The sequence below is a fragment of the Stegastes partitus genome, unplaced genomic scaffold (genome assembly GCF_000690725.1).
Source record: "Stegastes partitus isolate 25-593 unplaced genomic scaffold, Stegastes_partitus-1.0.2 Scaffold283, whole genome shotgun sequence".
NCBI lineage: Eukaryota > Metazoa > Chordata > Actinopteri > Pomacentridae > Stegastes > Stegastes partitus.
Window position 1 is genome coordinate 138,682 of NW_007578014.1, and position 16,253 is coordinate 154,934.

Consider the following 16,253-nt stretch of genomic DNA (forward strand, 5'->3'; position numbering starts at 1 on the left):
TAGAACTGTTAAAGAATAAAAACAATGACGACACACCAGGACTGGCTGCACACACTCTGAATAGAACACAAGATTATCAGCTATAAATGCACATTTATAGATTCGCCCTTCTTGGGGCCTTCCAGGGACGAACCTCGTACTTGTGCTGTCACGCTGCACACCTGCCAGTCAACATAAAGCGAGGTCAAATCCCAAAGGGCGCCGACGATAAAGCTTCCCACCGACAAACAAGCTAATGTATGCATGATGGATCGGGGGGTGGGAATAAGCTATACATTCTCCAATATATCAAAACACAATTAAGTGAACTGACAATTACAGTGAAAAGAGAACCTGTAATTATCTCTTTGAGGACTGGAACTTCAGCTGATGGGAAGTAATAGCTGGTTATGGAGGATAGTGTGGTCACATTGTTGTTTATCTGCCAAGCGAGTTTGATAAACTCATAAGTGCAACTTATAAATAGTAAATTAGTAGCTTCAGTTCAGTGCATTTTCTTGGTGAACACGGTTGTTTTCTAATCGACAAATGCTTCGTTTTCCTCCGATGAAAGCCAGTGGATTTAATGGAAAAAAAGAAAAGAAACTCGGTCAGAGGTTTTAAAGGATCAGATGTGGCGGCTCAGGAGGGACAACATGATGAGAGGGAAAGAAGGTGTTCCAGGTGACAAATCAATTACAGTTTACCCAGGATTGTATTTTATGTCCACGGACAACTCAACACATCTTCTACATGAGCTGGAGTATTTGTTCTTCTTTTACACATCTGTTAGCGTTCTCTAGCACGAGCTCCACAACGTTCTGCTGCTAAAACAGGAGACCTATCTATCACCCACTGGCTAAAACTGATCACAAATCCAGCAGGTGTCGCTAAAAGAGTCCTACAGTGAATTAGCGCTGCACTCCTACAATGTCCGACCAACGATGGACAGTTTTTAAAATATGATGAAAAACAGCAGAACCAGAGGTACTGAGTTTGTTCTTATCCTCGTGAACATGTTGCGTCTACATTCCCAGAAATTCAACTCAGTCTTTGGCTGTTGGGTTGGAGATCCAGCTGTGAAGAAGATGTACGGCTTCACCTCCAACCTGCCTCATGTGCATTGTGCCACCACCACCACTACAACCTCATGCTGTTCTTTTAAATGGAAAAAACTCCTGTACGTCTATTGCTGTTGAATATTGTCATGTGTCCAAAACTGGGAGCCCAAACAGCACCTTGTCCTCATCTTTGAAAAAAATGTCTTAATCTCTATCCTATCTCTAAACTGGGCCGTGGTTCGGCCTTCGAGTTCCTCTGGTTGTTGAATAAACCCCTAAAAACTCATTTAAGGGAACGTTTTGTCCATTAAAATCCTCCTTTCCTACTTTAAAATGCAACCATGTCTCCTCAGAAAAGGAAGACAGTTTTGTAATGTGTGACCTGTCACGTGGATGGTGGACTGGTGGCATAAACCAGCGACTGAACTTCCTCCCAGACGACCAGGGTTTGCTGGTGATGGACAAGAAATCATCCGTCTCAGAATTAAGTTTCATTTCCATTGTTGTTTACTTTCACTCGCTTTCTGGTTAGATTTAGGCCCAGATCTATGGTTAGGCTGAGGAGGTTTTGCTGGACTCGTTTCCATGCTAGAAACTCGGCTATGGTCGGGTCCCAAAAATACTTGGTTCTGGTTAAGAAAACTGTCACGGTTTGGCCTTTAATACAACCCTGTCATTACATATTTGAAGCTTCTCCTCTATTTTCTGGGTTACCACGACGATGAGTCCCACCCAGTCTGAGATGCGACAGTGAAGAAGTGAAATACGCCAAAGATTCATTAGTGCGAAATATGTTTGTGATTCGTTACAAACTGGAAGAAAATACGTAGCACTGAGGAGGCAGCTTAGTTGTCCAGGAATGTGATTCTGAGGAAACTGGGCCGTAAAATGACGTAACTCGACTCTGTTGCTTCTTCTAGAACGTGTGAATCTATGAAGCCTCCACTCGCCCTCCACACTGGATCTGACTCGAGCACACCAGCTCACCCACCACTCTGTCCAAACACTGTAAAGCTACACAATTACAAGCTCTTACATTGGAGTAAATCAGCCACGTTTAAACCGGAGACCATCCATCCATCCATCATCTCTACACCTTAATCCTCACCAGGGTAATGGGGGGCGGAGCCTATCCCAGCTGACTCAGGGTGAAGGCAGGTTCACCTGGACAGGTAACCAGTCTATCACAGGGCTACACTTAGAGACAGACAGCTGCTCACCACCCTGGATCCAAACAGCGCCTGTTTTTTTGCTCTCGTCGTACTGAAGCTTTAACTTTATGGTTCCAGAGGAAAAGGTCAGAGTGACACATGAGCATCTAAACCAGATTTTAAGGAAACCCATTCAACAGTGGCTGAACGCTCTAAACGTTATCCCCACGTTGAAGGAAAAGTCTCATCATGTCTCAGGTCCGTTTGATAAATCACCTGGAAGCCTTTGGACCTGGAATATCTTTGTTGTGTGAATCCNGAAACCAATTCCAAGAATTAAAACTCAGGCTGAACATTTAAAGGACTGGTTGTGTATGAAACCCTGAGCTGGCTGAGTCCATGTTTCATCGATACGCTGCTCAGCCGTGGTGTTAGTTCACTCATGATATTTCCAGCATATATAAAAAAAAAAACCCATATGAACATGCTAACAAGGTGGACTTTAAAACAATTTCCGAGCTCAGTCAGATAAAGTTTTAAAGCTAGCCAAAGTTGTACAGCCACATAGGAGTCTGTCAGTTTGCAGAAATGTCGCCTCGTCTCCGTTATGCTGCAAAATCTAAACTGAACAAAAGCCCGCGGCGGTCGGAGATGTCTCCACTGCGTCACCCCGGCCGCCGCCGCCGGCCACGAAATACAGGTGAAAGCGTCGCAAACGAGCGAGTTGGACCTTGTGTTGATTTTTTTATTTATAAAGTTGTAAATCAGAAAATAACTCACATTTTCATGGTTACCAAACAAATAAAGAGAGGATTTCACAGTTAGGAAGTTTCTGTAATGCAGCCTCTGGTGATTAGCGAGCCAATCTGTCAAGTGAAGCACCTCAATTTAAAACTCTGTGCTGGAAATCATCCATTTTACTGAAGTGTGTTTGTGCAAGACACTAAAGTTCCTGTAGCTCCGGGGCTGCTGCTCTCTGGCTGACTCCTGACCTCGCTGGGAGCCGTCGAGCCCAAAAAGACGCCGCGTACGAGGCGCGTAAACGATACATCACATTTCAACTATCAGTCTAGCGTGCGCTCTGTGCCATTGTGTTGATGTGTGTGTCAAAGACAGTGTGTCGGGAGGCAAAGAGGGAGAGCTAGAGATGGAGTGAATGAGCAGCTGTGGCAATATTTCCAATATTTACTCTCCTCCACTGAGTGCAGTTGCTCGGGCCTTTGAGGAGCAATCAAACATCCGGAGATGGTCGCAAGATTCTCCCTTTAAGCCACAAGGTTTTATTTGAGAAAGAATACCTTCTGTTCATAGGATTTGCAGCCATTTCATTTGAATCCATCTGTTTTTAAGGTGAAAAAGAGAGAAGAGGGGGAGTGGGAAAAAACAAACAACAACAAGAGAAAAAAGCGGGCTATTGAACAGAGCATGTTTGTGCATCATATTGTGCTTGATGTAATGTAGGTCAGTGTTCTGCACAGCACCAGATAAGACACAGGGAACAAGTGTTGTGTGTACTTACAAGCAAATATCTGTCAAAATAGCAATTGACAGATCTACAAGAGCCTTCCCTCTCCCTCTCCCTCTCCCGCTCTCTCCATCTCTCTTCTTTTTTTTTTTTTTTTTTTCTTTTTTTTTGGCCGGGGAAGTGGTTCCTTCGTCATTAGCATTTTTGAAAAAAGGGCCAGAGATTTGGGCCTATCTGCCTCCACTCGCTGCCGCAAAGCCAGTCTGGCCCAGGTTGTTATCTGTGCACTACAGAGGTGCAGCTGTTTAGCAAATGGATTTGCAGATTTTTAAAGGGAGATGAGGAGAAAAAAAAGAGGGGGAAGAATCAGGTATTCACAGCAACCCTCCCCAAACTGGCATTTTGTGTATGTGCATGTGTGTGTGCTGCCTGCGTGCGGACACGTATGTGTATGCGCGTGTTTTCTTATAAATCTTTACCTTCTGTTTTCTGAGGCCCACATTATTTTTGGAAATGGCATTAAACACAAAAAGCATGAAAAATGCTTATTCTCTCTTTCTGCGCGTTCCTTTATTCACTTTCCAGACTCCCGAGGGGCCTTTTCTTCTCCTGAGCGGGCGCCATCGCCGCTCCAGTTGCCTAACTGGACCGAGGGAGGCTGGGAGTGGAAGGAGGAACCAATGGGGTGCTTTAGGTGGGGTGGGATGCTTCTGTCTTCGCCACAGCTGCTGGCAAGTGCGTCTCTTTTGTCTAATGCAATCCCAGCAAGCCTGACTCTCTGTCGCACACAAACATACACATTCACACAGACACGCACACGTGGAGGAATTCTGGCTTCAATCAAGGGCCCCCATGGGAGAGAGAAAAGGGCCCTAAGCCATTGGAGACACTGAGGGTGGCTGGCTTTGCTAAGTGGGGGTATGTACCGTATGTATGCGCGCGCACACGCATCCTCCTCTCGCGCGCACACGCCTCTTCAGACACACAGCACCTTGTTCTTTCCCTGCTAAAGACGCAGACTGCCAACATATGTACACACACACACACACACACACACACACACACACACACACAGCGTACAGTGGGAGCGTGATGCCTCCGAGCTGCAGCCTCCGTCTCTACCAGGAGGTGTCGTATAACAAACCAGAGGATGCAGAGATGCTCCAGCAGAGAGGAGGGAGGTGAGCGTGATGCCCCGACAAAACTAATGGCAGCGATTCACACACACCTGACCCGCTCGGCGAGTCTGTGCCAACCGTCGCACGCCGTATTTTATCACACCTGGAACGTCGGATCATGTGTTAGAACTCGTTCTAAGTGCTGGAAAGACGTTTGAGATCTCAGGGAGGCGCCGCACACAAATAATCACTTAGATTTCTTTCAATAAAAACGTCTTTTAAATGGATTTTGACGCAGTTTGATGTCAGAATTAAGAGTGAGTCTGTTTTAAAGGCGTGTTTATTAAGATATTTCTAATTTTCATTGTGCATCAGATGCAATGCGTCTCTTTTATATTTTGTGATGTATATTTTAGCGAGCAATGAATATTGTACCATCTGTAACAGCAACAGTAAATCAATCCATGCATGTAAGTTATTCATGCTGTCACCCAGCCTTCCCACTCATCCATTCTACTTAACATGCCTGGAATTTGTTGGCTGCATGTATTTGACTGACTCCAGTTTTATGTTCAGATTCTGCTTGTTTTTTCTTTTTTCTTCTTTCTCCTCCTCGCGCTCTTGTTTCCGCGCCGCAACAACTCAACAGAGACCATTAAAGTTTCATGTCGTCTCGATTAACTCCGCCCATCAGGTGCGTAAAGCAAACGGAAATAAACGGAGGAATTATCTGACTCTGAGAGCGACGCTGCAGGAAGGACTGATGCTTCTGTGGATCCATAATATCACCTGGAAATAAACTTAAAATGGGAAGAAAAAGGACACCGAGGCTCAACTGACGTGAAACACAATTTAAATAACACCACACCTCCCTTTAGTCATATGTTAGACTCCAAACGTAGCGCCACTTTTCTCGTCCTTTCCAGCCTTTCCTCCAAGTGTTTATCCGCAGAAACACCTTTGACCTTTGGCTCCGATGCTCTAAAAAGTCAAAGTGATTATTTAAGTCGTGGGTGCCACTCAACAATTAACGGCACGCAGTATTTACAGACTGATTAATGACGGCAGATGCAGGCGTACACTGCAGGAAAATCAGCTCAGGTTACGTTTCAGCATAGGTTTCATAATGTCACGTTTTCACTTCCTAAGCATGAAATAAGATTTTCTCAAAAGTTAGACTCAACAGATGCGGCGCTTTGCATTTGTTATCAGAGTAATTGAATTGGCTATTGTGCTTATAAATGTTTAAATGCTTTAAAGTGCAGCTTAGGGGGACAGTAGGTGTTCTTTGTAATGACTGAAATCGCTTCCAAAATTAACAAAGAAATCTATTCAGATTGAAGAGAAGAGGTGTGCAGGTGTCTTTTAATTTTATTCATCTTCTCCTTTGCTGAGCCATTAGCGGTTTTTTTGTCTTTGCCCAACTATTGTGTGGGCGGCCGAGCTAACAATTAAACTATTGTTAAGACAATTGAGAACTGATAAAACTGTGTTTAGATGGTGTAATATTCCACTATAATTACTATTAAACCATTTAACCTTCAAAATATTTTCAGCGGGGAAGCCAGAGCTCAACCTGGAAAAAAAAGTTGAGGAATTACCGAATGTCAAAGTTGCTGGAAAGCAGATCAGATCCGTGTTTTTAAATTGTTTTTAATGAGGATAAATTAAATTATCTTTAGAAATTCATCTTCCCCATTTAAAAAAAATAAAAATATATATATAAAAGAACAGGAAAAAAAAAAAGTTAATCTCACTTTTGCAGTTTGCTGTGCAGGCAGCAGGAGATCAGGTGAGGCGACTGTTGTCAGAGCGGGTGACGAATGGATGCAGAGAAAGAGGGTTTTTTTGGCCTTCGTCGGCGGGTCTAACAGATGCTGCCTGTCCGCCTGTACCTCCCCTCTGCCAGAAATATCAGGCTGGGAATTAGGAGAGGCGATGTATAATTTAACTTAACAAGTGACAGTTCATATGCCGCAGCAGCAAAGAGCCACAATAGAAGTGCATCTCAGTGTTGGAGATCCAGGCTCGCCTTAAGCCATCGCCGCCGCCACCTCCTCCCTTAAAGTGGAGGAGGACTGAGGGAGGGTGACATGGGGAGAGAACACACACACACACACACACACACACACACACACACACTCTGAGACACCCTGTACTCCCGTCTCTTGCTCTCTGCTGGGAAGTGGAAAGAAGAACCTCCACTGTGGCATAATGACTTTGCAGGGAAACAATAAGAAATAAATACCTTGGAGCTCCTCTATTAGTCAACACTTAAAAATCGTTTTTTCCTCCTCCTCCTCCTCCTCTCTCTCTCTCTCTCCCTGTCTCTCTCTTTCTGACTCTCTCTCGCTCTTAATGAGCCTCTTGTTGGAGAGGTAACTAGGGCCGCCGCTCTGCTCCACGGCGTTCACGATGAGGAGACTGTTCGCTGTAATCACACAGAGGCTTGAGATGGAGGGAGCCTGGATTAGCTACTTTACCGTGTGTGGAGTGTTTAACATGGCACCCGACACCGTGCTCCTTCCTGTCTTCACTAGACAAACACTGGCCGTCATTAATTTCATTTGCTTATCACAATCGCCCTCCTCCCCTCTTCTCTTTCTTTCCCTCCTCCTCTCCCTCCATCCCTCCCTCCCCTCCCTCCCAAAAAAACCTTCAATTTGGACCCTTCTTGTTTGTTCGATTCAGGCGTCAATGCAAATTATTGCAGCCCGCTGCTAAGAATTACTAGGTAAGGAAGCTAAATGAAGATGAAGAATTGGAAAATGTTTCCAGTTGGAAGAATGTTGATTACCAGGGCCGGGGTCCTGGAGGATTCCCCACTATTTATCCTCATATTTTGGGCTGCCTCTCCCTTCCCGCTCCCCTCCATGCTTCTCCTGGGGCCTTAGAGAAGCAGCTTGCACTCAGCGCTGCCAAAAGAATTTATTAGAGCAAATGGTATTGTAAGCCCTATGGAAGGCATACCTTATGTGAAGATTTAAAAGATATTAGGAGGATGGCGCAGGCGGGAACCCAGGTGTGCCTGGTAATAGCCATTGTCTTGCGTGTGTGCGTGCGCACACGAGTGCACGTGCGTATTTACATGTGGCTCAGGCTCTGTGTTTATAGAGCTTCTGCCTGGGAAGACAAGAGGAGGAGCACAATGCACCCGAGACACCAGAGCAGGCTGCTGTGTACATTCAGCACATATTCTCACCGTAAACCTGTGACTGGTCCACATTAAAGCTCAACCAGCAAGTCAGGCCCGGGTCAGGAAATCATTCCCAGCATTTGTGTTGTTTCCCAGATGGGCGGGGCTTAGCCGAGCGAGGCCGGCTGTGATAGGTGAAGGTGGGCTGTCACTCAAACAGCAGCTAAATATGTTAAAGTTGATTCCTTAAGAGTTGATGGTGCATCTGCAAAGTGTCTCAGTAATGCTTTGCTTAATTTCCTTTGGATGCATGAATATAAAACAAAAAGGGAGAATGTGTGTTTTTAGGAAGGTTGCCTATTTTGTGGCAGATTTGTAGAACTTGGAATGAAAGACAAACAGTAACATTCAATGTAAGCTATGTTTTGTCTGCTTTGTCTTTGGGTCTTTGTGGATCGGTTTGGGCTCGGTGCTCGCATGTGCACCACAGAATAAATCACACAAACATGTCTGCACTCATTTTATCATGTTGCTAATGTAAAGTTTGCACGTTTGCACGATATTAAAAATGTATTCTCTCATCTACAGATAAACCGTGTCCATTGAAAAATCAATTTTTACCTCAAAAACTAAACTTGTAATGATTTCAGGCTTCCATACCGGCTGGAGCTGTTTTGGTGCTTAAAATGCGTATTAAGTGTAGTATGGTAGCAACACCTTATCCACATTATGCAGCTCAATTATTCCATGAGCAACACCTGCAAAACAAATTTGGCATTCAAATTTGCTAAGGATGATCAAACAACGCCGAAACACTGTCATTATTTCTCCCTCACATACGGCAGCGAGGGGAGGAGAAAAAAAGAGAGAGAGAGAGAGACGAGCTTTTTTTCTGGATGCACTGAATTAACTATTCAGCTGGAAGCAAACTTCATTTTATAGGTTTCATTCACCTCATTTCCCAAAGTGTATTTAACTGCCATCGCAAAAACAACAACATAAATCGATTTGGATCCACAAAATCTCACCTGCCAGGAAAAAAAAAAAAAAAGAATCACTCTGAAGGAACTTTTTGGAGTTTATTTTTACTCATCCAAGTACAAATGCGCGACGGCTCACATTTGATAACTTTTACGGTGAATCCCCCACCGCGGCGGAGACATCCCGTCTCTCAGGAGGTTCTCACAATCCCAAAAGTTGATATGGATTCTCGCGCTCTTTCATCTCGCTGTGGAAATGCAGCAGCGTTATCCAGGCCTTCTCCACTAAGCTAGCCTCGCACTGTGACGCTAGATAAAGAGAAATCAGGGCTAATGAATTGCGCCTCCCCGGATATAATTCTGTAATAGCTATAATCAGGCCGTTCCGAGCACATGAATATACATGGCCGGCATCAGCTGCAATCCTGTTGGTGGTCAATATTCTTGAAGCTCTGCCAGTCAGGGAATATTCCTGCTTCCCTGCTCTGCCTTAATGTTATCAGGTAACACACACTGGCATTAAATCCCAAAACAAAATAAAAGCCTCTTTTTGGAAGCCTTCACAGCAGACAATGCAGCTCTCACCAAAAGCCCTTTAAGTGTTCGTGTTTTAATGTCATTACGGCACCACGAAGCAGCACACAGACCGGGCGGGAGAGGAGGAAAAGCAAGGGAGAAAAAAAAAAAGAGCTGCAGCTTGAAAAGAGAAACCCTACACAAGACCTCAAGGTACATTTGCTCTGAGCGCAGACAAAAAGACTCCAGCAATGGCAAAAACAAACGGGACGGGTTTATTACGTTTATGCAGTGAATGGTGGAACAACGGCCTCGGCAGTCCTCGCTGACAGCTTCTAAAGCCGCAGATTTGTGCCCATTAGTCACACATTTTAGCAAGAAGGTGGTTTCTAAAGTGCATTGATAGGGATTACAGTTCTATCCTTTCCTGTCTTTCTTTCAGCACCGAAACATGCGGCTGATTCCTGAGATGCCAGGAGGTGTCGGCAAAGAAAGGAGTGGGGGAACTATTGTATTTGTTTTCTAAAATGGCAATCCATAGGGTATTAAGGGGCTTAATCTGTGATTAATATTTTAATGATACAAAATAAGCGGCGAATTCTTAAGTTTGCGGCGTCCCTCACCGCGGCGAGGTCTATTTACATGCTGTCTGGGAGAGAGGCAGAGAAAGAGGCAGATGAATGCAAAACACGTTCAGTTGAGATTACATGGTGGCACTTGGGTGCGATTACACCACGAGGGATTTGAATAATCTCAGTTTATTGAGTTTGAGATATTTTGTAATCGTAGATTAGTTTTAACAGGGACATTCTTAACCGTGCTCTCCAAAGCCAGGATTAAAGCAGATAAGAGTTTGTGTCAGGGAATCCAAAATCACTATTTCTGCCCCTATTAGGTCTTTTGCACCAGGAAGATTCCTGCCTTTGGTCGAGTTGGTGTTTTCCATTTCTGGGCCTTTATTCTCTTCCAGGGAAACTTTCTCCCGGCTTTGCTCTCTCGCTGCTCACACCTGCAGGACGCGACCGGCGCTGTTGGTGGGGGTTTAGTGCTTTGCTTATGGGCCTTATGTCAGAAGAATGGCAGATGATCAGCTAATTGCTGGTTCATAGTTGCAGAAAATCTGGATTGAGGGAAGTGATTAAACGGACCCAATCATCCGATGGCAGATACGCTTGTTTTACATCCCAGCTGCCGGTGACCACCAGTAAATACTTTTATTCAGGGACTGTTCTTAAATGCAGTTCTGAGGTAGTTTAGCAGCACATTTTAATGACATTTAATTAACAGCTATAGTCACGAGTTAAGACTGAGATTTTACATCGTGATCAGTTTTATCGACGTGCTTTTTTTTTTCTTTTACATATAAAACAACCCAACTGTTTAAAATGAGCTCCATTCAAGCAGCACTTCTGTATAAACACATGATTATTAATATTAATAATAATAATCTGTAAATGTGGAGCCACTGCTGGTGGACGACCAGAGGAAGCTGAATAAATATGATTTATGTCGGGAAAATCAACAAACAAGCGTTTACTGATGCTATCACGCTGACCTATATCTCGCTAAAATTCAATTTGCTGTTTCGTCAGTCGCTTCCTTTCTCGTTGGTAACGACCGATAACAATTGTGTGCGTTTGTGAACTTCTTCCAGCTTCTGAAGTTTAGCACAACGACATCAGGCCGACGAGGAGAAACCGACTCGCTGCCGCTTGACTTTTCACGTCGTGTTGCTGCTTTTATTTAAGTACATTATTTGAAGAGCTCTTCCACCAACGTTGGCTTCTGCCACGCGCATTAATAAATGAAAAAATAAACATCCTGTCCTGAAACGACAGCAAGACGCTGTAAAATCAACCAACAAATGCACGCTTTTACTGCTGTTTCAGTAAAAGCATTCAATAGGCTAATTGAAATTCTAAAATATGCATGAGGGCCATAAAAAGTGGAGTCATCTTTTTTTTTTCTCTACCTGTAGTTATCATCTCGGAAATCATAAAGTGTCATTTGTTCGTGCAGATTACCGCCATTAAATATGAATGTAACCATGCCTGAACCCTTTATTCAGCACGTTTCACATGTAAAGAGCTGAGGAGGCCCTAATAGTCTTCATATTAATAAGAGCAGGAAATGGCCTGATGTGGAAAAAAAAAAAAAACATCTCAAGTGGGGTCTAGCGAGCGCTCAGATCCACTCTCATGACCTCACTCGCTGCCGGTTGTTTCAAAGCAGAGAGAGAAGAAGAAGAAGAAGAAGAAAAAAAAAAACATTAGATAACCATCAGTGTCTCCAATATCTTTCCTCAAAGAGGCTGAAGGCCCACATTGCCTATAATTGGATTTGATTTGCACTCCCAGCATCAGTTAGGGAGATTAAGGGCAAGCACAAAAATCCCCACGATTCCTTTTCATCCAGATGACAAGCAAGGCCTAACAGATCCTGAAAGGAATATTTGTGATGGAAACCTTCTTCGCGTCTCCTCGCACAGAGGCTGCTGGAAATGACAGTCCCGGGGAACAATGAGCACATAATAAAAACCTAGATTATTATGGGTGTCTTAAGGATTCGTTTGATCTTTTTTCCCCCCTTCGCATCGGAGCGGGACGGGAAGAAAGCGCCGCTCGGTACCTGGACGACCGAGGATTCTCCAAACTTGGGCGGAACAGTTTACTCGTCAGGAAATGACAAAGTAGTGGGAAAAAGTTGCGGCGCTCGTGCTACACGGAGGGAACGAACGCTGCCAACAAAAGCTCTCAGTCAGAATAATGCAAGACTTAACTTATTTTTCTTCCTCTTCATCGCCTGTGGGGAGAGGGAGGTTCTGTTCTGGCCTGATAAGTCATCTATTTGAATGGATCGTCATTCTCACAGGTATGTAAATAAAAAAACAACCCATATTCCTCTCCCCTTTATTCCACTCCTTTGACAACGAGCAATGCTTACACTAGATTAAATATCACCATCAATAGACTTCCCCACGCTCGGGTGTCGTATTCACTCTACCCCATGCCAAAAGACTAATATTAGTATCTCCAGAAAATAATCTCTCTTTATTTCGTAAGTTCCCCGCTAAGGCATTCACATTCGCATTTATCAGAGGATTTAAATGCGGATGAAATAGTATATAAGCTGGATCCCCTCAGGAGAGGTTCTCATTCTCTTGTATTCTTTCAGATGGGGAGAGAGAGAAAAAGAGAGAGGGAGCACGCTGCACCTTGGCGGAGAAAAAGGGAGGAGGAGGAGGATGCCGAGGAGGAGGAGGAATTAATTTTTCCCCTCTGGGAGAAACACATGCTGGATCTCAAGAGTTGGAGGGAATCTTCCCATCTTGCTCTGATTGGCATTAAGAGGGTGGGAGGCTAGGAGGGGAGGGGGATGAGAGGGAAGGAGATGCCATGGTTGTTACTAATGATTTATTGTCTGAAATGTGAACGGTGTTCTGGTGGGTGCTTGTCGTTCAAAACGCTCACTGGATCTTCTCCGCAGTGGCTTTTTCTCTCTGTTCGTGTGCGAGCTTCAATAAATTCATTATCAGCGAGTGAAACAAAACCCCAGCTGCTGTGAGTCGTACCTGACGGAAACTTTGAACGCCACAAACAAAAAAAACATGAATAAGCAAGACTCGGGCTGCAAATAATTATTTTAATGACTGACTAATCTCCTGAATATGTTCTCATTTAAATGATTGTTTGGTCTACACAAATGTCAAAATCTGTTTTTTTTTTTACAAGCCCAAGGTCCTGTTTTGTCCAACCAACAGTCTAAAACACAAAGATAATGGTCACATAATGCGGAGCGAACCGGGAACTGCTGACAATGTAGAAGGTTTTTTTATTTGACTCATTTAAATCGTTGCTGTCAATGTGCTGGTTGCATTCAGGCAGTTCTAAAGACTTTCAGGTTATATAATGACATTTAGCTTTCAAATGCAGGGCAACAGAACTTCCATCGACTTTGAATATTAACCTCCAGCTAATTAGAAAACAGATAAAGGCAGCTATAAACCACTAGATAACCCGAAGCTTAACCCTGAGAATAACGAGGAAAAGTTCAAACATGACGTGTCCACTTTCCTCAGAGGCTGAAGGTGTGATAGTTCAGAAAAATGAGAAAGACGCCATAAATCCAACTCTGACAAGCAGTAAGATGCCTGATCACCAAAGACAACACACAGCTGTGATCACAGCCAGAGCACACGCTGGTCCACGTCGGTCCTGCTCCGTGTGCACATGGTCCGGGTCACGGTTATTACATTTAGAGCGATTAGGATGCAGTGAGCTTCTGCTGACAGGAATCCAGGGAAAGTTGTTAAAACAGCAGCGTTGGTCTGAGAGTAGACGTCGACTCTCCAGAAGCCTCCAGATGTGCACAGACGTCTAACTTTTACCTCTCAAAGATGTGTTTCGGGTCTAAACGGCGCTCAGGTGCTGGAGTCGGAGGTGGAGCGGTGGGAAGGTGAGAGGGATTAGTTCTTTATGGCAGTTTCACTCCTCAGGTTTCACAAAATTCCTACAACAGACGTTTCTCATTTTAAAGTGAGAAACAGTGAATGAAAATAAAAACTTTAAAAAAAAACACCTGCAAATTTCACAAAACAACTTTTGAGTCTAATCTAAAAAGCTGACTGTGAGCGGTGGGAGACGGACTTTTTATGAAATAAGTTCTGATGTCGTGAACGTTTAACTCACAGATCAGCTGCTTCTTCAGCTCAGAACACGATGAACAGCAGCTGACATGAAAGAACGACAACCTGAACTCACCACTGAATTAAAAGCATAAGTGGAAGTTAAATATTAAAATGTACTGATTTAGATTTAGACTGAGGAGTTGTGTTGACGTAATAATTACACCAACTTGATAACGTGTGTAAGTTAAACAAAAAATCTGTGATAATTGATTTAAAATTAAAATTCAAGGTTCAGTAAAATCATTAAATGGGCTCAAAAAGGAAAATTTCCTCCATCTTGAAGTCCCTACAAACCTAAAAGGTGTTTCTGTCACCGATTATTAAGTAATTGTTGATTTAAATTCCATCAACTAATCCCTCCAACTCACCAAAGTTCGTTGGTTGAACACAATTTTTTTAAGAAGATTCAAAACACTTCCTGAAAATGTTTTTCTCTCAAAGATGGCCGAAGGTTCGTTTGTTTTGGTTTTAATCGTCTGTAAGAAGACTGAATTTGTTTACATCTTCTTCTACTCTGTCTATTACAGCCAAATGTCACCTATAGCGCCACCTTCTGACAAGACTATGCAGCCTGATTTATCCCTGTGAGAGTTCAGGTTTTCATTTATTTATATGCTAATTAGCTCTTAATAATCAGTACCATGTTTATGAGTTTTCAGAAGAACAAAATGCTGTTTCAGAGTCGGACTTGATGGTGTTTCGGTAATATTCAGGTTGAGGTTTGGAGCTTCAGTCTGAAGAAGCTGCTTTCTGACTCCAGGTCCTTCTCTGGAGATGTCTCTACGTCTCAAGGAAGCAGTTTTGTTCTTTAAAAACCGGATTTAGAACCGAGTCCAGCTGAGAAAACACTGAACCGTGTTCACTGTGGAGTGCACGATGACGCCAGAGCTGAAGGTTTCTTTCACCCCACGTCCGTAAAAGTGCAGAAACTGGTCCTGACAACACCCAGAACAAACCATCAGAAGCTAGCGTTGAGCACCATCCTTGTACCGATCCGACCCAGTTCTATGACTGGGCTGGAGACGGGATGGAGGCGCCGTACGATGGTTAAAAAAGCAACAGAAGCTGCTGTGGGAGTTGTTCTACTGAACCCAGGTAGATGAACCGAGACAAACCAACCAAGGAGCCCAAACGTCCTCCACGGAGAACCCCCTGCAGCCCCGCCCAGAACATCTGAGTGACAGGTAGCAGCGAGCGCCAGAGAAGGAGTGAAAATAAAAACAAAACTCTCACAGATTACCACTTTAATATTTGATAGCGCGTGGGGGCTTCCTACCACTTAGTATAATTAAATCAGTCGAGACCTCACTTATAAAGACTGAATTTGGACTCCATTTATGTCGTATTGGGTTTCATTCACTCAAACAACTGGGACGTTGGTTTCATCATGACAGGCAAGAAGGGAAAAAAAAAAAAATTAGAAAAAATAGAAAAAATGGTCCCCACTGTTTGATGCATTTACACAACAGACGCACAGATAATGCAGTTAATGGCCAGACGTCTAGCCAGACACTGTCCTCTGTGTGTTGACGGGTAGACAGAAGGCTGTCGAGCTGCACACAGATCAACCCATATTGACTCAATCTATTGACAAATGAATTTGGGGGCAAAGTCCTTCTGCGAGTTGTTGATTTAGGTGTCACAGTTCATTCCCGTTAGTGCCAACACTCACAACACATATCTCTGTCTTGAGCTGACAGCAAGCTGTGAGTTCAAATATCCTTTTATTAAAGTATAATATATCAGAATTTGACACGATTATCATAATGCAGCGTGTTGCCATAGCTCTGCTCATTATGAGAGCGCGGTAAACTGCAAATACGATCGCATGTCGTAGCGAGCCATTAAAAATTCTGAAATAATAGTAGTGAATTCAAAATGGAAATGAGATGAATGCAACACAAAGTTTGTTTTCTGCAATATTATAGTCAACCGACTACATTAAAAAGCAATTAAAACTAACTATTGCATTACAAGGAAATGAATTAACTTTCAGCACATTGAAATGCATGTTTTCTCTATAAGCATGGTGTAAATGAAACTCTTCATTAAGGATTAAGAAATAATAAAGAAAATTAGTCTGTACTGTGAGCCTTTAAAATGTTCATTATTAGCTGTATTTGCTTTAATGAGCTGTCTGAGGGAGGAGGAAAAAAAAAA